The sequence below is a fragment of the Phalacrocorax carbo genome, chromosome 2 (assembly GCF_963921805.1).
Source record: "Phalacrocorax carbo chromosome 2, bPhaCar2.1, whole genome shotgun sequence".
NCBI classification, from domain to species: Eukaryota; Metazoa; Chordata; class Aves; order Suliformes; family Phalacrocoracidae; genus Phalacrocorax; species Phalacrocorax carbo.
The window spans coordinates 50,108,103-50,133,315 of NC_087514.1; positions in this window are offsets into that span (position 1 = coordinate 50,108,103).

Consider the following 25,213-nt stretch of genomic DNA (forward strand, 5'->3'; position numbering starts at 1 on the left):
CTGATCAAGAAGAGGAAGTTGATGAAGCCTTCTACAGACAGCTGGAAGTATCCTCACAATTGCAGGCCCTGGTCCTCATGGGGGACTTCACCCACCCTGATTTTTGCTGGAAAAGCAACATGGCAAGCCATGCATTATCCAGAAGGTTCCTGCAGAGCATCGAGGATGACTTTTTGAAGCAAGTGGTGGAGAAGCCAACGAGGCGAGGTGTGCTGCTTGACCTTATCCTAACAAACCAGGAAGGGCTGGTTGAGGATGTGAGACTAAGGGGCAGCCTTGGCTGCAGTGATACTGTGAGATAGAAGCAGGGCTGTGAGTCGGGTTACAACCTTGGACTTCAAGAGGGCCATCTTTGGCCTCTTCAAAGACCTGCTAGAAGGAATCCCATGGGCTAGGGCTCTGGAAGGCAGGGGCATCCAAGAGAGCTGGACAGTATTCAAGGACCACTTCCTCCGGGCTCAAGATCGGTGCAGCCCCAGGAGGAAGAAGTCAGACAGAGGAGCCAGGAGACCTGCATGGATGAGCAAAGAGTTTCTAGAGAAACTCAAATGGAAGGAGGAGGTTCACAGTATGTGGAAAAAGGGACCAGCCACGTAGGAGGAATATAGGAATGTTTTCAGGGTGTGCAGAGATGCGACAAGGAAGGCCAAGGCCCACTTGGAATTAAATCTGGCAGGGCATGTCAAAGATAACAAGAAGGGCTTCTTTAAATAAATCAGCAGCAAGAGGAAGACTAGGGATACAGTGGGCCCACTGCTGAACAAGGAAGGGGCCCTGGTAATGCAGGATGCAGAGAAGGCAGAATTACTGAATGCCACCTTTGCCTCGGTCTTTACTGCTAAGGCTGGCCCTCAGGCATCTCAGCCCCCAGAGAGGAGAGGACAATTTGGGACAAAGGAAGACTTACCATTGGTTGAGAAAGACTGGGCCAGAGATCACCTATGCAAACTGCATCCTCGCAAATCCATGGGCCCTGACGGGATGCACACATGAGTGCTGAGGGAGCTGGTGGATGTCCTTGCTGAGCCACTCTTCATCATCTTTGAAAGGTTGTGGAGGACAGGAGAGGTGCCTGAGGACTGGAAGACAGCAAATGTCACTCCAATCTTCAAAAAGGGCAGGAAGGAGGACCTGGGGAACTATAGGCCAGCCAGCCTCACCTCCACCCCCTGAAAGGTGACGGAGCAGTTCATCCTCGAAGTCATCTCCAGGCATGTAGAGGACAAGAAGGTTATCAGAAACAATCAGCGTGGGATTCACCAAGGGAAGATCATGCTTGACAAGCCTGATAGCCTTCTACGATGGCGTGACTGGCTGGGCAGATGAAGGGAGAGCAGTGGATGTCGTCTATCTTGACTTCAGTAAGGCATTCGACACTGTCTCCCATAGCCTCCTCACAGGCAAGCTAAGGAAGTGTGGGTTGGATGAGTGGACAGTGAGGTGGATAGAGAACTGGCTCAACAACAGAACTCAGAGGGTTGTGATCAATGGAGCAGAATCTGGAAGGAGGCCTGTCACTAGTGGTGTTCCCCACAGGTCTGTGCTCGGTCCAGTCCTGTTCAATATATACATCAGTGACCTAGATGATGGGATAGAGCGTAACCTCAGTAAGTTTGCTGATGATGCAAAACTGAAAGGAGTGCCTGATACACCAGAAGGCTGTGCTGCCATCCAAAGAGACCTGGACAGGCTGGAGACCTGGGCTGAGTGGAACCTCATCAAATTCAACAGGAGCAAGTGCAAGGTCCTGCACCTGGGGAGGAACAACCCCATGCACCAGTACAGGCTGGGGGCTGAACTACTGGAAAGCAGCTCTGTTGAGAAGAACCTGGGAGTGCTGGTGGACAACAAGCTGACTATGAGCCAGCAATGTGCCCTTGTGGCCAAGAAGGCCAACAATATCCTGGGCTGCATTAAAAGGAGTGTGGCCAGCAGATCAAAAGAGTTTATCCTCCCACTCTACTCTGCCCTAGTGAGACCACATCTGGAGTGCTGTGTCCAGTTTTGGGCCCCCCAGTTTAAGAAGGATGTGGAACCCCTTGAGCAAGTCCAGTGGAGAGCTACGAAGATGATCAGGGGGCTGGAACATCTCCCTTATGAGGAAAGGCTGAGAGACTTGGGTTTGTTCAGCCTGGAGAAGAGAAGACTGAGGAGGGATCTCATCAATACCTATAAATATCCAAAGGGTGGGTGTCAGGATGGTGGGACTAGGCTCTTTTCAGTGGTGCCCAATGACAAGACAAAGGGCAATGGGCATGAGGTGGAACACAGGAAGTTCCACCGCAATATGAGAAAGAACTTCTTTCCTGTGAGGGTGCCAGAGCAGTGGCACAGGCTGCCCAGAGAGGTTGTGGAGTCTCCTTCCCTGGAGACATTCAAAACCCACCTGGATGCAGTCCTGTGCCCCCTGCTCTAGGTGTGCCTGTTCAAGCAGGGGGGTTGGACAAGATGATGTCGAGAGGTCCCTTCCAACCCCTACTGTTCTGTCATTCTGTGATTCTGTGTTATGAAAGTATCTACCCAGGCAATCAGATGCCTGGGTGTGGTGCATTTTTGAAGAGTTAGTGACTTCAAATGCCTGCCGCTTGCAAGAACACCTCAACAAACAAACTGTTTGGGGTTAATATTCTATGTCTCCTGTTGAACAAAGAAATAAGATTTCTTGGGCAAGTGTGACTCTTTACCCAGAGAACAAGGCACATGACTGGCAAAGGAGCTTACTGGGTTCCTGATTGTAAGAATAAAATAGATATGCTTTAGGCAATAATTTAAAAGTACAAATAGCACTGTCAGTCTGTTTTTCTTCTCAGCATGGTCATAAATAATTGCAACATAATAATAATCTTGCTATTTTCTTCATTTCTAACTTTAACCTTGTTTGGAGAGTGCTTTCTAAGAAGACCCCCTTGCTCTGTTTTTGTTCTCTGATTGGCATGGACCAGTCCATACAGTTGGAAGAGGAAGCAGAAGATACTTGTATTCCCCTTCTCCTGATATGTGGTTGTAGTTGTCATGATTTGCCTGAGAGTGAGTTAATGCAGCAGTACTTGGGCTTTGCCTGTGGAGCTGTCTGGAGGAAGGTATGGATGCATGATTTGATGTAGTCTTCCTCTGTAGACCTCAATAGCTCTGTAGGTGCATCTTGCCATCTGCATGGAGCACTCTACAAGCCTGGGACCAACTTTTGGATGAGTTTCCCCTTTATGTGAGATGCAGCTGAAGTGTGTGTTATTGTTTGTGCAAGTTTTTAGACCTTGTTTATGTTAGAATATGATTTTTTTCCCCTTGAGTATCATCCAAGGGTGGAGGTGTTGAAAAATAGCTATAGTTGCCCCACCATAACTACTGAGTAACAAATGATTTGATAGCACCATCCCTCCACTGGTTTTGGTAAAATCACACAGTTTTAATACATGACTTGTTTCATGGCTTATAAAGACACATGGAATGTGTATTTTGGTGATGAGATTCTGGTATACTGAGGACTCACAAACCTTTCCCACTCCTTTAGGGGTACATGTAGTGCATAAAGCATTTATGTACTATAGACGGGGGAAAGGGCTGACTTTTTTTTCTTCTCTTAAGCGAAACACAGCCCCTCTCATAATTATGGAGGCAAAATCACTGGAAAAGATCTCAATGAATTCTGCTGCAGAACTGTACTATATAGTTCTGGGGAAAAGATATGCACCATTTATGCAGCTTCAGTTTTAAGGTGAAGCTTCTCTCTAGAATATAGGATTTATTTTTTCCTTGAGAACACATCTGAAAATATCTGTCTCATTATAACGGCAAAGAGAGCTCATCAGAAATATATTTTATGAGCTCCAAGTATAAAAGCTCCCTCAGACAGGAACAATATGACAGCTGGCAGACAACCAGCAGACTCTAACAGAGTCCTTAAACTGAATATTAGGACTCCAATCCCCATGGCAATATGTTTGGTGCACATAGCTCTGCCATCAGCTGTCCGTGTTTGAATGGTATGTTACTGTGATCAGTCCTATATCGGATGAACATGCAGTCCTCTTTTAATCACTCTCTTGCAGAATATCACGTTTAGTTCCTGGATTTCATGGTTCTGCATGACGTGGTTGGGTGTTGCTCTGCAGAAAGACAGCTGCTGTGCATGTGAAGTATTTGAGTGATTGGAGTGGCAGGGCATAGATGTGCAGGCTGTAGAAGGTGGGGAAAGGTGTGAATGCAGTGTGCTGAGGGAGCCACTGTTCAGGAAGGGCAAAGCAAAGGATTGGAGCAAGATATTTAGAGGACAGAGAGGAGAGGCAGGAGTAGTTGGTGAGAAAAGACCACTTTGAGAAAGAAAGAGAGTCCCTGTGGAAAAAGACCCTTAAAAACATGTCCTCTGGTGACAGAAGTACAATGACATTGGAGAAAGTAGAATGAGAGAGCAAAGGATGAATTTCCATTAATGAATCTTAATTCTTAAATATACTTAAATATTACTATTCAGGTCAGTTTTCCACTCATCACTCTTAAGGCAAACTCTTGATCTTGTAACTCCTCAGTCAAGACCTGTGCACTAAATAATGAAATTCTTTTGTTCCCTGGACATTTGTCTCTTTCATGGGAGGTAGAAACAAGAGTGCAAGTTACAGTCTTTCAGCTATTTCCTTTCTGTTTTAATTTTCTCTGTATCAGCCCTTTTTGCCACTCCTCAGCTTCTTCCTACCAAGAAAGATGGCCAACTGCCTGATTAGAACAATGCATCTTGAGATGCAGTTGCTTTCTGTCAGGGACCTACCTGAAGTCCCAGCCTGTGTTAAGCATCCAAACAGAGGTTGTTTCCTTGGAAGTTGTTAGCTGTCTCCCTTCAGGTTCCTCTAAAGAGGTTACAATGTTCCAGAATCCTGTGCTTTGGCTTGGTTCAGTGTTTCTATTAATGTTATGATCCCTACCCTCTTCTCATCATCTTATTTCACTTTCTTGTGGTTGGCCATTTTCTAGGCCTATGGTGGCTTCTCAGTGAGGAGGTGAGCCGTTTATTCCAGGAGGACCATCTCTAGCATGTGAATGTGGCCTGGGGAACCTTGATATTGGCTGGGAATAAACCAACATGGGAGTCTCGATGATACAAAGCCAGGCTGTGCTTTGTCTTACTTTTGAGCTTTCTTTTTTCATTCTCTTTGCTAGTTCTCCTCCAACATTCATTTTTAGTAACAAATGACCTTACCTAGAAATGCCACTAGGAGGATGAGGAGGGATAACCACATCATGAAAGGATCAAGTATTTCAGCAAATAGCTGTCTTGCTAGGAACATAACATATAAAACATGCAGGAGGACCCCCTTGCCCAGGGAGGTCAAGCTGAAGGAAGGCAGAGCAAGTTAGGGCAGAGGGCCCTTTGCATTCCTTGCATTAAGGAACATGGCTCTGCATTCACTTCTCTACATGTCACTGAGAACCATCTCTGTTGCCTCAAGAAATTAAATTGCATTTGCTGTGCTGCAAGCAAGGAGGTAGTTTTGAGGAAAGAAGTGCTATCATCTTTTACATGCAGACTCATTAATTTCTGTGATGTGCTAAATCTGTGCACTTGGTTGATGGTCAGTGCAGGCATTTTCTAATTGCTACCCATAATGCCCTTCTAACCCCAGAGAAGCTAATTTCATAGCCTTTATTTTCCTCCCCTTGCATTTTATTAGGTGGCATTATGTTGATATCATGTAAGTTTACAAAAGACAATATTTTCTGCTCTGTAAAGCTACTGTCTGGACATCCACAGCACAGTCAAGGGCTTTAAATGCTTATGAATGAAAGGAGCCCATGGCAGAGAAGTAAATATATTGTAATTTTAGTATAAAGTATTCTGCCTCTTCAATATTGAAAATATATTGGCTTCCTTCAGATGTTATTTTGTTGTGCTGTCTAACAAAGGTATTTATAGTTCTAAGCTAAATATATATCTCAGGACCTTTCAAAAATGTCTGGTTTTTCCCACCCCCAATGCTTTCATTTTTGAGGTAACGATCCAGAGAAATCTGGAAGATAGGTTTTTTATAAATTTGGAACTTTTGTCCTTGGAAAAGCAAAAATAAGCCAGGAAACATAATGTTACAGCTGTTTTCAACAAAAGGAAGTCATCTAGCAGCAGTGACCATGCATGAAGAACTGGAGTTTATGGAAGTGCCGCCCCAATGTCCCTTTTGGTGAAAGAGGTCTTCCATGTCTGGGACAGTTGGCTTCTCCACTGGCTTTGCACATGGCTGTTAGTGTGGGTGCAGAAGTCTGAGTCTTCCAGATTGCATTTACTTTGAAGAGGTGTCTCTGACTATGATTCAGGTCAAGAAAACATTGAGCCTGCAGGCAAACTAAGTTTGCAAGAGTGATTTGCTGTCTATACTATTGAAGAGCTTCCTGACAGATTTTCCTTCTTGTGACAGCCTGATGTGGGGTCAGAGCAACAACCAAAGCTGATGCAAGGGAGAGAGATTGCAAGATGGCTGGGAAAACCAAGGATTGAATTTTCACTATCTGTGACGTGAAACTTCATTATACATTCATTTCACTGAGCAGCTAAACTTCAGCCAGGCCACTCCACAGGTATGTTTTGTTCAAGATCTGAAGGGCCTCCTATCTTCATGTGTCCCATTACACAGAAGCACATTTCTATTAGGCTAGTTGGCAGAAAGTATCTCTTTTGAAGAGTGCAGTGTATCGCTGCCTCAGTTATGGCACAGAAGAAGGAACAATGAATCAGAAGCCAGAAAAAACTCAAACACTGGGTATAGGAAAATAGGCTTGAAAATAGACTGTTGAATGTACTGCCCTGCACTGCAGCTTGCCTTCAGATTGGCCTTTGGGGAAGGGTTGGTCGGGAAATGTTGGAAAAGAGTTTACAGTATCTTTTGTGCACAAGAGGACACTTCACTTTGGAAGAGAGAAATGACTCGGATGTTGGGTCTCCCCACCTGATTTTTAGGGCTGCAGGCAAACGCCTGCACCTCTGGCTGGGTCCTGCCCTGCCGTTAAGCCAACCGGGTGGGATGTTCAGTGGAAAAAGAAAGGACATAACATGAGAAATTGCTGGATGTGACAGATAACTGCATGAGGAGCTGACAGAAGTTAGAGATAGCTCCGTGAGGGACAGCTGGATTTCACAGGTGGCTAAGAGGGAGTTATGTGAGAAACAGCCATGCTTCACAGATAACTGAGCTGGGGAGTGCTGGGGACCTGCTTGGCTATAGTCCTGCAAGGCCACCAGTGCCAAGGTAACCATATCAGTAATACTTTATTTGGGTATAGATGTAGCAAAACTGGCACCCATGGGAAAAAAAAGGGCTGCTGTTTGTTTGGGAAGAGGCTGCTGTAGGCAAAGGGAGGTGTGAGGGTGGCAGAAAGGAGGATCAAAAATGGGACGGGGATAATAAGGTGCACAAATCCTATGAGCATGCTGCCTGGGGGGTACCTGATGGTCAGCCCTGCTTGAATAAACCAAACCTGTTCTTTTGACCACACCACAGGGGTCCAAGCTGTGTTTTGTCGGTCTGGGGTGGGGGATTGGATGCTCTCCTGGGTCCACAAGGGGTTGTCTGGGTGAACTGATGGGACATCCTGGTGTCACTGTGTCCATGCCCTTTCCAGCCTCCAGGGTGCTGGCAGCTGCCACCACTTCTAACATTGACAGGCACAGTCCTGGGGCACCTTACCTGAGACGAGCACAGATAAAACTGGTGGCCCCAAATTGCAGGCTGGCATTTTGTCCCAAGAATAAGAAGTTAATAATCTTCTTTCAGGTAAAAACATAGTTGAGAATGTTCTGTAAAACTAATAAGAGTATACCAGAAAAGGAAAAATAACCCATGAAAGGTTTGTTGGGAAAAAAACATTTATTATTTTAGTGGTGTGCAGGGGGTTACTTAGGGACAGGAGTTCAGGGGGTTAATTTCTCAGTGTTCTTACACTGATCAAGTGGGAATGCTTGGAGGACTAATCATAAATAATCATAATCATATCCTGCCTAGATGGATGAGGGTTTAAACATAGATGCAGTTGCCTGCAAATTGTTCTATAAAGATACTGAAGGCAAAGAGGGGATATGTGAAATTAACAGCAGAATGGGCTAATTAAGATCTTCAGATAGGTGCTTAAAACTGGGTTATTATGTAGAATGTTGCTTACTTGACTGCGTCTTCTAAAAATGCTGTTTTCTTGGGTTTCTCTTCTTTTTTTTTTTTTTTAAACTTTACACCCCTGCTTCTGTTTTGACCTCTCAGGGACACACAGGTGTACAGGGGAGAGTCTAACCTAATGAACTGCAGCTGGAGAACGCTGAGCCGACCAGGCAGTTTCTCAGTCCTGGTGCTTCCTATGTGTTTTGCCAGGGAAGCCTCTGGGAACACACTTGCACTGAATAACATTGAAAAGAAAAAAAAATTTTGAAGCAGCCCTTTTTTTGTTGTTGTCTTAAGGGTTACTGAGAGAGTCTCATTCCACACACACTGAACATTGCCTTCTGAGTGCGTCTTGTGGTTGGTTAAAAAGTCCTTTACATTTTCTCCTGAAAAATTCACTGGCTCTCCTGCAGTTTTCCATTTCACCCGAGGGTCTCTTGGATAAGTCATTAATTCATTTAGTAGAAGCAACAGGAAGGCTGGAAGAAAGTGGACACGACAGAGCTGTAAAAAAAGCATTGGCTGTGGCAAAGGAAAGGAAATGCTGTGGCTCCACATCAACACTTCCACATAAAAGATAAAAGGTACAGAGCTAACCAGAATTCATCAGCTGCTTCTTTTCTATAAATAATTAAAGTTCTTCCCATTTTTCAGAAAATAAAAAATTTCTTAAGATCTAGAAGGGTTCTGCACTCATGCCAAAATTGTTGAATCTTTCCAAACTTTCTGGCAGATCAGCAGCAGTTTCATTTCCTAGGTAATTGCAGGTACCGTGCTGGCACAGGTGTTTGAAATGTACTTCTCTGGGACACTATTCTGGAAAGCAAATGTCCACATGTCTCCATATGTGGACGATGAGGTCTGAGCTCCAAAGTGCAGCCATCAGAATTAGATGAGGGAAGGTATCTCCACAGCTGCTTTACTATCGCTGCTTTAATGTGGAAACATTTTGCAATACTCCTAAAACACAAGCACATGAATTCACACACTTTGTTTTCAGAGCAGATGCTTTTTTTTTTGTGTGTGTGTGTCAGCTGTGCCCTTAACAACAATTGATGGTTCAGCTCGAATGCATGTTGTTATGCTGGTTTTATGTGTGGTTATTGGGATTGCTTTTTATTCGCATGATGGCAGTTGCCTGCCAGCTGGTGGCTAGATTCTGCTGGTCAATTAGTAATTTTCCCCATCTGGTGAATAGATTTACTCCACATGCATCTTGCATGTGATAACATCTGAGGTTCAAACAGAGATGTTTTGGTAAAGGCTGTTCTTCACTGTCCAGAGCAGGGCTTTCTCCTGTATGCTTCCATGTTTTCTGAGAACTATGGCTTTTGAGAGTGATGGAAGTGCTGTTTAAGTGGCTCGTGATGCTCCAGTTAGACCCTGGTGGTTGCAGTTCTCCTGGAAATGAAGCAAAACTACAGAAATGGTGTTCCTAATTTGATGAATAATAAATATCAAGGATTTTTTCCTTTCTGCACAAACTTTCTTCATAATTAAGCGTTGAGCTCTTTTGGTGATCCGCTTTGTTTCCACCTCCTGCACAGCTCCAAATTAACAGATACCCTGTAAAACCGGTCACTGCAGGACTGAATTGTTTCAGAGTCCACTTCACTACATCTCTTCCTGCCAGATTCCAGCTGACCGTAGAAGTCATGCTGTGCACCCATTTAAACTGAAAAGCTCACAGGCTTGGTTGGGCCATTTCAAAGTTTGCAGAGATTTAGCTCTAATCCTCTTAAAATATTAGGCCATGTGACCTTGCATACCATATTGTCAGTGGGATAAAGATCCCTTTGATTTTTATTTACACTTCTTCACATGGGAGGAGGCAGGTTAATTCATTACATCTCAGTGCCACCTTTGGCTCCTCATCCCCTCCCTTAGGTCACTCATGTGGTTGCAGGAACGCTTCAGCAAGTAGGGTTTGCATTTTTCTGCAGCTCTGTGCTCCAGTTTGCTCTCCAGAGGCACGCTTACAAGATGTCAGGTTTGCAGGCAAATAAATTGTTTTATTTTTGCATAAAAGATGCCCTTCCATCTGTCTTTATGGAATGCAGTTTTTCACTGTAAATGTTTCATGCAGACAATTTCAACAATTCATGTACTTGCTTTTACTTTATAACTTTTCAATTAAACAATGGTTTTTAAAACTTGGCAGTAGTTCCAGCCCACTGTTGTTATGAATTTTGCTTTCAAGTATTTTTTTTTATGTTTAGAATGTAGCAAAAAGAAGGCATAAGGAGTATACAGAATAAAAATGCAGTAACCGTGGAGGATAATGGGTTTGAAAAAAACAGAGCGCACAGAAATCCCACAGCCCCTATCTTCATTACTTTGCATATTTACACACATGTAAAAGTGGTAAAAATTTTTGATTTACTAGTGGGCTTGGCTAGGAAACTAGGTTACAGGCAAGGAAAAATATGGGGCTTTTCTGCCTAGGAGAAGAAGGAAGGGGAAGGAATAATTTACAGAGATAAGTTGAGAGAGTTTTGGTTCTGTCCAAGCATTTGGTATCTTGACAATGACAAAAAATATTGCAAGAGTCTCGGTACTTTCTATGAAAATATAATTTTAACTGAAACCTCATTTTTCTAGCTAGTACTGCATTCAAAATTTGGCTACTGTTGTTTCCCTATAGTCTTCCAAAGTCCAAACTAAGTAAGAGTAAAGCAGTGATGATTTCAGGCCCAGTGCTAAAGATATACTACTTCTCCATAAATTTCATCTGTTTAAAATAAAAATATTAACCTGTCCTGCCATCTGCTAGTAACCAAGCTATTTTTACACCATACCAATATTATGAAGGTCATATTTTGTCTATTGTCTCTTCCGACATAACCGTCCTTCTGAAAGAAGTAACTCTTGTTAATTGCCTCCGTACTTCCCAATGCTTCATCAAGCAACGGTGTAGTCTGTAAATTATTTAAACATATACAAGCCCATTAAACAAAGCAAATTTACCAGGTGATCTAATACAAAGCAGCATTGATCCAAATTTTGTCTGTCCAGCTGCATTTCCAAACAAAAATACCCAGTCCTACAAGAAGATGTACATCCACTGCCTTTCCCACAGTCAACAATCCATGAGGATTTCTATGGGATTTAATAGCCCTTCAAATGTCTAAAACTGTATTCAAAAGAGGATAACTTTAAGTGACACCTTCCAATTTAAATATCACCTTGATCTAAAAATTTTCCACCTTTTATTACTACAAGTAGTACCTACATGCTCAGAATGACAAAGGCAAAAAACCCCCTGTTTTTTAATTCTACTGTTTATTTTACACATTCAGACACATTTTCTTTTTCCAGGTGAATCTACAATGCATAAAAGCTTTAGAAGAAATATTTTCATTTTTGGGATCAGGGGCAGGAGAATAAGGGTAAGCAGATAGCTCTAGCAATTTGGAGGCTCAACTCAATTTCTGACTGAAAAGGAAGAGGTCACACTTAAAACGTGGAAGAATCTATAGGCTGAGGTTCACTTTGCCTTATATATAGAATCATAGAATCATTTAGGTTGGAAAAGGCCTTTAAGATCAAGTCCAACTGTTAGCCTAGCACTGCCAAGTCCACCACTAAACCATGTCCCTAAGTCCCATGTCTACAGGTCTTTTAAATACCTCTAGGGATGGTGACTCAAACACTTCCCTGGGCAGCCTGTTCCAGTGCTTGACGACCCTTTCGGTGAAAAAAATTTTCTGAGTATCCAATCTAAGCCTCCCCTGGAACAACTTCAGGCCATTTTCTCTTGTCCTATCGCTTATTACTTGGGAGAAGAAACTGACACCCACCTCACCACAACCTCCTTTCAGGTAGTAGCTGCAGTGAAACCAATTACCTTTTCCTCATCTACCTCCCAGAAACAGGAGTGAGGGTTGTAACAAGGGCAGCTAACTCTGAGACAGATGATGAGTCAGAGGCTTCAGCTGTGATTTGTGCAGCCTGGCATATTAATGTAAACTGATACCAGCTTATAATGAGCATCTGCTATTGCCTCCTGTTAAAGATGAGGTATTGGACTTGCTGGACCTTTGATGTGACCCAAGTACAGCTGCTCTGGTGCTCTTTGTAAGGGCAGCCGCTCAGGAGCAGAAAAAAAACGTGCACAAACTGACTGTCATAAGTTCCTCAGAAGTCTCTGTGTAAATCAACAGAGTTTAGGAGTCTGAGGCCAGAAAAGTTAGGATTAGTCTTTGGGGAAGGAGGGGGGGGCATATGCACTAAGACACTCGAAGCTGTAGATGGACTGCACTCCTGGAGTGGGCTTACATTTTTTAAGCTAAGTTGAGGTTTGGTTTCTCTTTGGAGTCTGAAAGTTTAAATTGTACCACACAGAGTGAGGTGATCCCCAAACAATATTGTGGGGGCTCTGTCCCATTAAAAGGGAAGCCAGACAGCGCGAGGTATGTGTGAGCATAATCACTCACACAGCTTCTCCCTGAATAGTCAGTTTTAATTTGTTATCTTGCATCTCTTGTACTCCAAGAAAGGTGATATGTGTGAGAAGGGGAAAAAAAGAAGTGTCTAAAGAAAACTGAGGTTGCAAATTCGCAAGGAGATTTGGGAGCAGATGTGAAAATTGAGGCTGCTTTTAATTCATTTTAAATAGAGGGATGGCCAGTCAACGGTATTTCTCTAAATGCATGGTTATATGCTGAACAGGTATAAAGCATATATCAGAGTGCTAGATCTATAGATCGCTGCACTGGAATGATATATAACCTGTGCTGAAAATTAAATGTCATCCCACGTTTAGTATTTGATACAGTGAAATATGACTTTTGAGACCTGAGTAGAGAATTGAGGACTAAGTGAATACTTTGAGATCCTGCTGCTGCCGAGTGAAGGAGGAAAGCAAAAGGTTCGTGCTGGAGCGGATGGGGTTGCCACAGCCTGTTCCATATGATTAAGTGACTGGATTAGACGTTTTCCACGTGAAACAGATGTGGGGAAGGTTATTACTATCTTAGAGCACTAACAGCAGGCAGCAGTGATGTGAGAGAAGCACCAGGTTATAAACAGAGACTTCTTCTCAGGTTTCAAGCTGTTGCCTTTCTAGCTTTCCATCCTTTCCCCCTTCTGAGTGATCCGATGAAATTATTAGTTGCTGTGATAGGTAGAGGGGGATGGGAATGACACAGTCTAGAAATTAGGAGTGGGCTTTATTTTTTATTTCCTTCCAAAACTGCCTCTTGCCCGTAAATCCTTCCTCTCTCTTCCTCCCTGCAGAGGTTGCCTCCTCCCTCTCTTCTCCTCTCTGTTTATGCCCTTATCAGCAAAACTTAGTCCTCCTCTCCCTTTGCCACAAGCAAGCAGAGCCCTGTTGTCCCACCTGCGCCGGGCTGCATGCCCAGCTGCTGGCTGCACGGCAAACCACGTGCCCAGAAATGAGCCGTGGGTCTTGCCATGCTGCCGGTGCAGCTGGCTTGGGAGCAGCTGGGGACTGAGAGGGAATGGGCTGGTTTATGGGTTGAAAAGAAACTGAGTAAAGGGAAGGTAATTCCCTCATTGGGCATTCTGGCTTATTTTGGGAAGCTCGATAGCTGCATGATTTGGTTTTGAGTGATGCAGCACAGGGGGGCATCTCACTTCAGCAGTATGCTAAGTATATTTTTTTTTCATTAGAAAAAGAAAAAAAATTCAACACTGAGAAATGCAAAAAGGTGCCCAAACATTTGTGTTAGGAGTACAGAAAGTTAAAAGGAAGAGGAAGAAAGCAACATTGAATGACAAATTCACTACATGCTGGCCAGAATGTCCTTGGGAGCACCCCGGTGGAGAGGGAGCAGGCAGCGGCCCCTCCGCTGCTTGCAAACAGGCAATGAAACCTGGAACAGGGTGGGTGGAAACAGGTGGAAAGCTTGAGATTAGCTCACAGCGACTGAGAGGACAAAACTTATTAGAGATGGGAGAGGAACGGTAGAAAGGAAAGAGCTGTCAGATCACACACGTTGCTGGGGTAGGAACCAGTCGAGCTGTGCAGTAGATGCTGCCAAAGAAAGATTATTACAGCGAGTCCTCACTCCAGCATAAACATCACCTGACAGGCTCTCAGGAAAAGGAAGAGAGCTTAAAAAAGTACCTTTTGCTTTTTGATTGAGAGTGGAGAGAACTATGGGTATAACAAGCACAAGCTGTTCTAATTCGGTGCTATTTAAGAGGTGATCGCTTTAAGTATAGCAATACCTCCTGGCTGTACAGGAGTCTCTGAAATCTCAGAGGCTTCAAAATGAAAGGTGGCTGCTGTTCAGCGCAAGGAGTCCTCCCTAAAGTCTCTCTCTGACTGTGGCAAGGAAGTGATATGGTGGCTGAAGCAAAATGTTCCAATGAACACAGACTCCTTGGGAGTGAATCCCCTTGGGCAGCAAATACAGCGCCTGGACTGCTACCTCGAAAGGTGAAAGCTGGTTAGATTACAAATGCAACAATAATTGCAGTATCATGGAAGACAGTTTCACTGTAAATGAAAAATTTGGATGGTACAAAGGAGTCAGTGAAGTTACGAGAATCAGCTCTGAGATCTGAGAGTAAAATAAAAAAGTCCAGCACTGGAAGAACATCAGGTCCAGGAAAACTGACAAAGTGACTGGTCAGTGCTTTGAGGGAGGAGATGCAGACACAACAAAAATGAATAAAGGTTATTCAAAGATCTGAAAGGGAAGAAGGCTTTTTGGGTGAACAAAATAAACATTGTGAGACAGGAGTACTAATGAAAGACCTGGGAAACTTGTAAAAAGAGTTCCACTCTGAGTAACTAAAGAAATGCTTTTTATTTCTGCTACAGCTAGAAAAAAGAGACAGCATGGGGAAGAGCCAGAGTCAGGCTTGGTTGGAGGGGATAGCTTCAAAAGGGCTGAGCCCTGAGAGGGCAAAGAGGAGTCGTCATGCCTATCAGGGCACATGGGAAGGGGAGCCTTGCTTGGCAGCAGACCCACGGTTCTAGCCTTGCCATGCCTCAGACACCAGCAAACGTACAAATCCTCCTCCAGAGGAGGTGGGTGTTTTCTGCGGCTGATCTAGTTGAATGGCCAAGTCATTACTGAGAGATGTTTGCTGTGAACTGAGGTGCTGTTGGTGGTTGTCTGGACTCCAAAGCCCTGACAACCTGTGCTGCTGCAACCAGGGAGCTGCTTGCAGGCATTTACGTCTTGATGGCACATGGCTGCAGGGACCTTCTGCGCAAGCATGCAAACCCTCTTCTTCGGGGAATGATGGACCTATTACTCTTACTGGCTGTGCTGTAAGCTCCAAGTCTCACAGAAGTGTCTGGTCCATCCTAAAGATCCTGTATTTTATGTGTGGATACCCCTTCATTTGGAAAAATGCTGGACTAAATATAGCAGCAGACAAAATCTAGTCGTACAGGCTTTGACTGTGATCCTTAGTTCCCTGACTGGAGACCTCGGAGATTTTACAGCCCCATGCCAAAATGCCAAGCAGCTATGGTTGTACATAAGATCAAGGGTGGCCATATTTGACAGCGCTGAAGTAAAAGTCCTCTAAAAATCTGTGACCGATTTGTGTGACTCTTGAGGAATATCTTGCTGGCTTTTTAATTTCATCTCACTGGTTAATGCATAAGCCAAGAGCGCACGGTAGCAGTGGTTTCACGTGCTATGTCGTGGCCCCATGTCAGAGAGACGTAGTGGAGGTGCCTGCCTCCCCTCTCACAGCCCCATTTCTGGGGGTAGACACCCAACCCTGTGTGCAGACTTTGAGACAGACGTGTGCTCCAGCCTGGGTGCCTGGATGGACGACTGGAGGAAACGGGGTGTGAGGGCACATTGTTGTGCTTTGTAAGTGCAGCCTCGCTTCATCAGCTTCCCATCTTTAAAATGGAGGGAATATAAACTCCTCTCTAATTTAAAGACAAATTAACTTCTGCTTCTGAAGCATTCAAGTGGCATATCGAGGAGCACCACAGGAGAGTCCATGAAGAGATAAATTATTTTATACAGAGGGAAGGGATTTAGTTGGTGTACAGTTAAGCAGAGCCTGGAACTAGATGGTAGGTGAAGGGAATGAAACAATATATTGCACAGCTGTGCATTGGCACCATCTATTGCACTGAGTGACGCACAGGATTTCATCAGAAAAAATAGCATGTGGTGGTATAATTAAAGGCTGTATTGTAAATGGAAGGGGGGCAGAAAATCTTAAACCTGCCATTTCCTAACCTTTGAACAGTTGACTTTGCACCCACGATGTTCTTTTACTGTTGTTCCTATTTTGCACGTAACACAACACAAAGCAGAAAGGGCTTTTATTGTTAAACAGAAGTGACAACAGGATGGATATCTGTGGCACTGGGCTGCACAGGAATGCAGTGGAGTCAGCAGTCCAGTCCATGATTGTTTAATGCAGGATTTAGGCAATCTCCAGGCAGTAATACAGCACTGTGCAATCACTGATCATCAGCCTGCAGGTTGGAGAGGAGCAGCTAAGGGCCATGTCTCTGTATTCCCTCCCACCCCCCAATTTTTTGTTTCCCATGTAGCCACTTGTACCATTGCAAATCAGGTTAGTGCATGAAAAGAGGCAACATTTTTCTTGTACCTCACACACCGTCCAAGAGGCAAGCAGTGAATACACCTGCTTCAGCATATACTCCTTGCTCCCACCATGTATTTTGTGCTGCTTTGTAGAACTCTTTTGTGTTAAACAAAGGTGAAACGCTAACACAAGGATAGTAGAGAAGCAAGTTGACTTTTGGTGCTTAGAAGTAATAATAGATGCTTGCCTCTCTATGAACTTTGTGTCACTCAAGTCTAACCTTTACATGCTTGTGTAGGATAAGAGAGAGATTAGGTTTGCAGGACTGAAGGTTAAAAAAAAGGAGATGACTTTAAGTCCCAAAGGCATGGAGGAGAAGCCAGAGGTCTGATTGCATTGTGTCAGATGGCAGTTGTTCCCCTCCTCTTTGAAGCAGCTCTGATAAACACAGGATAGTGTAATGCCCTGGTGTTACAGCCTCCTCGATTCTGTGAACCCTCAGACAATGTTTTCAGAGGAACAGCAGATCCTCAGACAGCAAATTTAAGCCTACAGCAATATGCCCAGTTTCTTAGGTTATTGTTTCATGTTTTCTTTCAGAGAGTGTAAAACCAGTACCACAGCCAGATGAAGCTGCGCCATGTCCAGCCACTTGGTCCTGCCCCTGCACCTCCTCCTATCTTGTGCCCCATGCAAAAGAAGAAGCGACGTGGGGATGGGAATGAGAAGCCCAAGTGGGCAGATCTGCTGCCCTTGTAGTTACCTGGTGACAAGACAAGTTTATGCTGACTTAAGCCCTAGAGCCACAATTGCCTTGTGGACTACCATGAAATGATAAAGACCACCAGGTTTCTCAGACCATGGGATGCAAATTGCTTTAATGGATGGGTCAGTAAAGGTAATGGAGATCGTCTGTAAATAAATTTATACAGTAATTAAGTATCCCCAGGGTGGTAGGTATATGCAAGGAAGAAGAACTGCAGGACTAAGGGTGCACAGGCAAAAACAGAGCAGATGCCTTTCTGTATCCCCCACTATATCTGTCCTCCAGGACTGGGGGCACCCACCACCACAAAATCCTTCACTCTCTTCAGTGTTACCAGAAGCCTGGTTCTGCAGTCCGAGTCAGACCCTTCCCTCAAGGGTGCACATTTGTTTACATTTTAAAGTGTGAGTGATCCTAATGTCACGAGGTTGGAGATTCAGGGATATATGCTGAAGTCTCTTTGCCCTCTGAAAGCAGTGTAAGCGAAGGCCCTGGAATGAGAATGCAATGCCATGCGCTGCAAGAACTAATGCAGCCACCCAAAGAGAGCTTTCAAGGGAATGTGCAGCCATCCAGGTTTCGATCATGGGATGGTCTATTCATCACCAGGTCTGCTGACATCCTATGGGATGCACCTTTCTCAGAAGGGGAAAAAGGTTTCTGCTCAGGAGCTAACAGGACTGATTGATAGAGCTTTAAACTAGATCTGAAGAGGGAAAGGGTCAATACCAGGCTAGTCAGTGATGAGCAATGGGATGTCATGCCAAAGTTCAAGGACCTGCATGCTAGTGAAACTCTTCAGACTGCTCCTCATGGCAATGGGCATAATGAACCACACTTGAAGTGTTTCTACAGAAATGCATGCAGCATGAGGACCAAGCAAGAGGAGCTAGAAGCCTTGGCCCAGTCCCAGAGATATGACATCACTGGCATAAGTGAAACCTGGTGGGATCAGTCCTGTGACTGGTGTGCCATGATGGATGGTTACAGGCTTTTCAGGAGGGATAGGCAGGGCAGGCAAGGTGGAGGGATGGCACTGTATGTAGTAGAGGGGCTGGAATGCATGGAGCTCACAGTTGGCGATGGCACAGTTGAGAACCTCTGGGTAAGGATTAAGGACAGACAAATGAAGTGGATGTTGTGGGAATCTACTATAAGCCACCCAGCCAGGATGACAACACTGAGGAGTTATTCTTTAAGGAACTAAGGGATGCGTCTAAGTCACCTGCCCTTGTCCTTAGGGGAGACTTCAACTTGCCAGATGTCAGCTGGGAATACCACACAGCTGGGACAAACAGGTCCAGAAGATTTGTAAACCATCTGGATGATAAATTCTCGGTACAGGTACTAAGGGAACTGACCCCAGGGAAGGTGCCTTCCTCGATATGTTGCTCATTAATAGAGAGGGTCTCATGGTGAAGAGGTGACTGGTGGCTGCCTTGGCCACAGTAAACATGAAGCAGTCAAGTTTAAAATCTATGGTAAGAGGAAGGAAACTGCCAGAAAGACCTCAATTCTGGGTGTGAGGAGAGCAGAATTCAGGTTGGTCACGGAACTGCTTAGTAAGGTCCCTGGGGAAAATCTTTTGAAGGTACTGGGGTCCATCAGTGCTGGCTGCTTTTTAAGTACTGCCTCCTAAGAGCACAGGAGCAGGCAATCCCAAAGTGTAGGAAGTCAAGCAGGTGAGGGAGAAGGCCAGCTTGGCTAAGCAGGGATCTTGAAATAAGGCGAAAAAAGAAAGTATTTGGCCAGTGGAAGCAAGGTCAGATGATGTAGGAGGACTACAGAGATGCTGTTTGCCACTGTAGGGAGGAAATTCATGTGGCCAAAGCTCAGTTGGGCTTGCAGCTGGCCAATACTGTAAGGGACAATAAAAAGAGCTTTTTTTAAATATGTTGATGGTGAAAGGCAAGGCAGAAATAACATTGGCCCGTTACTCGATAAGCTTGGTGACCTCACAAAAGGGACATAGGCAAAGCAGAGATGTTTAATGATTTCTTTACCTCGGCCTTCAACACCGATGATGAGTTCTGGGACCCCCAGAGCCTTGGGATAGAGAACAATGACTGTGGGAATGATAAACTCCCAATCAACCCTGAACTTGTGCAGGACTTGCTGCTCCAGCTGGATCCCTATAAGTCAATGGGGCCTGATGAGATTCACCCTAGGGTACTTAAAGAGCTGGCTGATGTCATAGTGAGACATCTTTCAATGATTTTTCAATGTTTTTGGGAATCTCGAGAGGTCTCAGTTGACTGGAATCTGGAAAATGTTGACCCAATCTTCAAGAAGGGCAGCAGGGATGACCCTGGTAACTACAGGCCTGTCAGTCTCACTTCTGTGCCTGGCAAATTATGGAGATTATTCTGGGAGTTATTGAAAAACACCTGAAAGACAATGCAGTCATTGGTCCCAGTCAGCATGCGTTCACAAGGGGAAAGTCCTGCCTAACAAATTTGATTTCCTTCTATGACAAGGTCATCCACCTAGTTGACCACGGGAAGCCAGTTGATATGATCTTTTTGGATTTCAGAAAAGCTATTGATACTGTCTCTCACAGTATCCTCCTGGAGAAAATGTCCAGCAGACAGCTGGATAAACACATAATGCAGTGGGTGAACACCTGGCTGATGGGGCAGGCTCAAAGAGTCATAATAAATGGGGTTACTTTGGGCTGGTGGCCAGTCACTAATGATGTTCTGCATCTTGGGGCCAGTACTCTTTAATGTCTTCATAAATGACTTGGATACAGGACTGGAAGGAATACTGCTTAAGTTTGCTGATGACACAAAATTGGGAGGAGCTGTTGACACTCTCCAGGGCAGAGAGGCCCTGCAGAGAGAGCTAGACAAATTAGAGAGCTGGGCAATCACCAGCTGTATGTAGTTTAACAAGGGTAAGTGCCAGATTTTGCACCTGGGGCATGGCAACCCTGGATGTACATACAGACTAGGTAACGAGAGGCTGGAGAGCAGCTTCGCAGAGAGGGACCTGGGGGTTCTGGTTGATGGCAAATTGAACATGAGCCAACAGTGTGCCCTCACAGCCAAGAGGGCCAACCGTGCCCTGGGGTGCATCAAGCCCTGCATTGCAGCCAGTCGATGGAGGTGATTGTCCCGCTCTACTCTGTGCCAGTGCGGCTTCACCTTGAGTACGGTATGCAGTGTTGGGTGCCACAGGACATTAAGGATATAAAGCTACTAGAGAGTGTCCAGAGAAGGGCCACGAGGTTCATGAAGGGATTAGAGGAGAAACTGTACAAGGAGTGGCTAAAGTCACTTGGTTTGTTCAGCCTGGAGAAGAGGAGACTGAGGGGAGACCTCACTGTGGTCTGCAGCTTCCTCACAAGGGGAGGAGGAGGGGCAGGTGCTGATCTCTTTTCTCTGGTGGCTGATGACAGAACCTGAGGAAATGGCAGGACGATGTACTAGGGAAGGTTTAGGTTGGATATTAGGAAAAGGTTCCTCCCCCAGAGGGTGGTGGAGCACTGGCACAGGCTCCCCAGGGAGGCAGTCACGGCACTAAGCCTGACAATATCCAAGAAACACTTGGACAATGCCCTCAAAGGTATGGTGTGAATTTTGGGGTTGTCCTGTGCAGGGACAGGAATTGGACTCAATGATCTTTTTGGATTTCTTCCAACTCAGGACATTCTATGATTCTAAGATGAGCTAGTCTAAAAGAGGGTTGCTCTGATTCCTCCGTCCCTTGTGACCTCAGTTTTATTTTCCAACCCTTCTTTTTTTTTGCTGCTTCTTGTAAGGTCATGGCATGATATCTGAACCAACTGAATGCTCCTGAAGGTTTGTTTTTTTGTTTGTTTTATAGAGTTAGTCTCAGCTCCCCAAACAAGCTCTTCACGCAGCTTTCTGGGTATCAATCCTGATGCAAGGGAGGGGACAAAAGCACAGCTGGGGGCAGAGCCACTGGATGCAATGCTGGGCTGGGGCACAGCTGACTTGGATCAACCTCACCTGCTAAGGAAACATGGCTTAATTAAATATTCTGAGTGCTTCATGTTCTTTCCGGCCCTGCAGAAGTGAGATATATACAGCCCTTGATTACAGACTATGCCTAAACAATTGTCTAGACCAAAGACATGCCTAGAAATCTTTATCACTCCCACTGATCCAGAATGAAAAGCCCCTTAGAACTTGCCTCCACCTTCCAAAGGAGTGCTTTGCAGTGTACATTGTTGCTTGCATGCATTAATGTTTATAACAACTTTGAGCCTTTTGTAGTCATCATGTCAGGTGGTAACAGGCTGTGGTATAAATGTATGACATGCCTGTACCACAGGGATTGTGCAAACTAAAACTACTTCCAGGGAGGTGGGAAGAGTAACAGAAAAAAGGAGGCAACGAAGAACTAGTGGAGGAAGCAATACAAAGAAATAACCCTAGCCATATTTATAGATCAGCCAGTATATTTACAGCTACTGTTGAGAGATGAGTTATTGAATGATACCTATTTTCACCCTGGCCATAGATTCCAAAATGCATGCAAGTACAATTATCTTCACCCAAGCGGTAAATGTTTGGACAGTTATCAAATCTAAACGTTGTTTATGAATCGATTTTTGCCTCCTTAAGTTCAGCTTGGCTATCCTTGCAGCATACCAAGTGCTGTAACCAGCCTGACGGATTACACAGGGGTTATATTTTGCATCTGGAATCCTGCACGCAGCACTCGTCCTGGAGACATGCTTTCAGACATCTGCACTTTGGGGCAGGAAGGAAAAGGAAACGACGGGAAGATGTACCCTTCTTCCCTCTAAATGTAATTCTAAAGCCTGTGTTCTTTAAGAACAGTCCTCTGTTACTGTGCAGATAACTCTAGTTATGCTTCTGTGTTTTCATTGTTTGTTAGTAGCATAAGCTCTGAGGGTAATGGGGGCTTGACATTTTCTGCTAGGCCAAATACTATGGTCAGCTTTCAGCTTTAACTCGCGCAAACTCCTAATGTGAAAACTGCAGGGATTTGTCTGCATACAGGCTTTTAGAATTTTATTAGCTGTAAAATTGTCTATAATGAGGACTTCAGTCTCTGAAGAACCTGTGCTGGCTGCTGTCAGGGACAGAACATGGAGCAGGGTGGATTAGTGGAGTAATCTGGTAATGCAAATTCTTCATATTTAATCAAGGGAGCATCTACTCTGCAGTCCCAAATGCTTCTTGGCAAAACAGACTGTGAGCGCTGAGCTCTGGCAAGATGGCAGTACTGTTATTTCTCCCAGAGGGCCAGAACTAAACTACCTCCCCTTCTCTGGGAAAGGCTATAAATAGAGGTCTACTGGGAGCCCGATCTCACATTCACAGAGGCAGATGCCAGCTGGGATTGCGGTTGACCCCCATCCCTTCTTCATCTTTGCTCTTTCCTTCCTTGCTGGTGTTCATGTGATTTTAAGGTGAGCTGGTCCAGAGAATTAAAACAACTGAAAAGTAATTATAGGAACAGAAGAGCCTGGTGCTTCCACATATTGCACGTTGCTTCCTCCACATTTCTGGCTACCCCCAGAGAAGCTGGCTCTACCTTCCATGCAACTTTCAGGAGTGCTGGGCAACGAAGTAAACAATGTGCAAGACAGCTTAGGGATTTAAGTTAAATCCACGTCTAAGTAGTAAACAGCCAGAGAAAGGCACACATTATTCACAAACACAGGGTCAAACTGGAAACCGTCAATCACATGTTATTTACTAACTGCAGTAACAGTTACTATTTCTGTACCCAAAACCCACAAAAAATAATGAAACTTTGTAGGTTAAATTAATGGAAATGGAGACAGAAAGCAAAACAACTTGCTCGGGACTACAGAGTGCCCAAGATGTAGTTAACTCACAAGTCACTCTAAACTCATGAGCCTCTGCCATGTGCCTGTTTTCTTGAGCAACTGCTGTGTTCCTGTGCAGGAGGGAGTGTGTCCTCAGGGAAGGGCACAACCTAACTGAGAGCAGGAGCACCAGCTAGCGAAAGCAGCACTGCAATGGCTTTATTCAGCTATGAAGATATATCTGCTGGATAAATTTTTCCCCTAAATATTTATCCTGTTAAAAGCCACTGCCTAGTAAAACCGCAGGAGGAGGGGGATATTTTTTACTGACCGATATTATATGTGTGGGAAGGAACCTTTATTAAAGATGCCTCTGGTGCCATGTATTTTGCTGGAGTGACCAAGTGACATCTGCCTTATCAAGACGCAGGAAATGTCATTTCCCGTCTAGTCAGGGGCATCAAGCCAAATACTGGTCTCAGTTGTCAGCCAGTCAATTATTTGATTACTGATGTACAGCCAGCTTGCATTTGTGGATCGTCCTCTAGCTAGACTGCAATGATTACATATACATTTGACAGTCAGTCTCAGGCTGATTTTCAACTTTAAACCATTACTTATCAACACAGAGGGCTGGCCTCATAGAAGAGAATTGTTCCCAACTCCCCTGTTGTTCAAAAATTTGATGTGCAGTGATGAGTTTGCTCAGGTCTTCATTCTGGTTTTTTTGCAGAGAAAAGAATCAGTTCCTTCTTCTCAGGAAAATGAAAGAAGTAGTATTTTTTTTCCCTAACGTCCCAAAATAAATTAAGGTTTTCTGGCAATCATAGTCATTTCACCTCTTGGTTTTGGGAAATTCTATTCATCCTGAGAAAACAATTCTCTGTCTGTTGGCTTGAGGATCCAGCTGCTTGTCATGTTAGGCCATGTGGAGGCTGCATCTGAGTCCAGCTGTATAGCCAGGATCAGTGCCCTAGGGACTGAGAACAAAAACACTTTGATCCCTCCCAGTGACAGGGCTTTTGCTAACAAGCCTCCAGACATTTCAGTTGGTATGTCACCACCCTTGCTAAACTAGAACAGAAGGATGAAACAAAAATATTTCCAAAGACCTTTAATAACATCAGTTGAAGGGGAACAAGTAAAACATCCCAGGTGAGACATTTCTGTAAAAAGCGTTAGCATCGGCCACATGACTGTAAGAGGAAAGAGAGGTTTTTTCCCCCACCTTTTTTCTTTTTTCTTGTCTTTCTCTTCAGAGATGAAAGAAAGGATAGGAGCTATGGACTGCAAATTGCAATGAACAAAGCACTTAACATCCTTTAAATAGCTGGATAGGGTCAAAGTAAGGCAAAAAGTCTAAAATGCATAGAAGAGAGAATGAACCTGAAAAGTCCTAACACATTTTATACTGAGTAGCTCCCCTGCAAATTGTACCTCTCAGTGATGGCCTGATTAGTTCAAATTTTCCACACACTTAACAGGGACTCAGTTACACAGCTCCTGCACACGGTGATAGGATTTATGCTTTTAATTCCCGCTGTTATAAAGCTGCAGATATACCCTGTTGTTTTTACCTTTTAAAATCCAGACTGTGTATGCAGTGGACATGTGAATTGTGCAGCCAGGGTTTGGGATGAGTGCCTCAAAAGAGCAATCACCTGATGCTCTTCTGCTAGGAAAATAAATAAGAAGTTAACTAATACCTTGTGTCGATGAAGCACCCTGGTTAGTTAATAACTTGCAGGTAGTGTTGAATTTTGTGCTAGACATCTGAAATGCAGAGTTTTTACAATCCGAGTGCATTACTTGAGCAGAAACAGATTAGCTGGATTGTCAACAAGGCGGTATGTGATTAGCATTAGCAGAGCGACTTTCAATAGATCATGTAAATGAAGCAGGGAGGGCAGCAGGGCCAAAATCATTGTCTTAATGAATAGAAAACATGTTTTATAGATGATTTTGTTGCTTAGAGAAAAAGAACTGTGAAGGAGAGAGAGCATTAAAATGCAAGGCTTGGCCTAACATGCCCAACCACGCTCC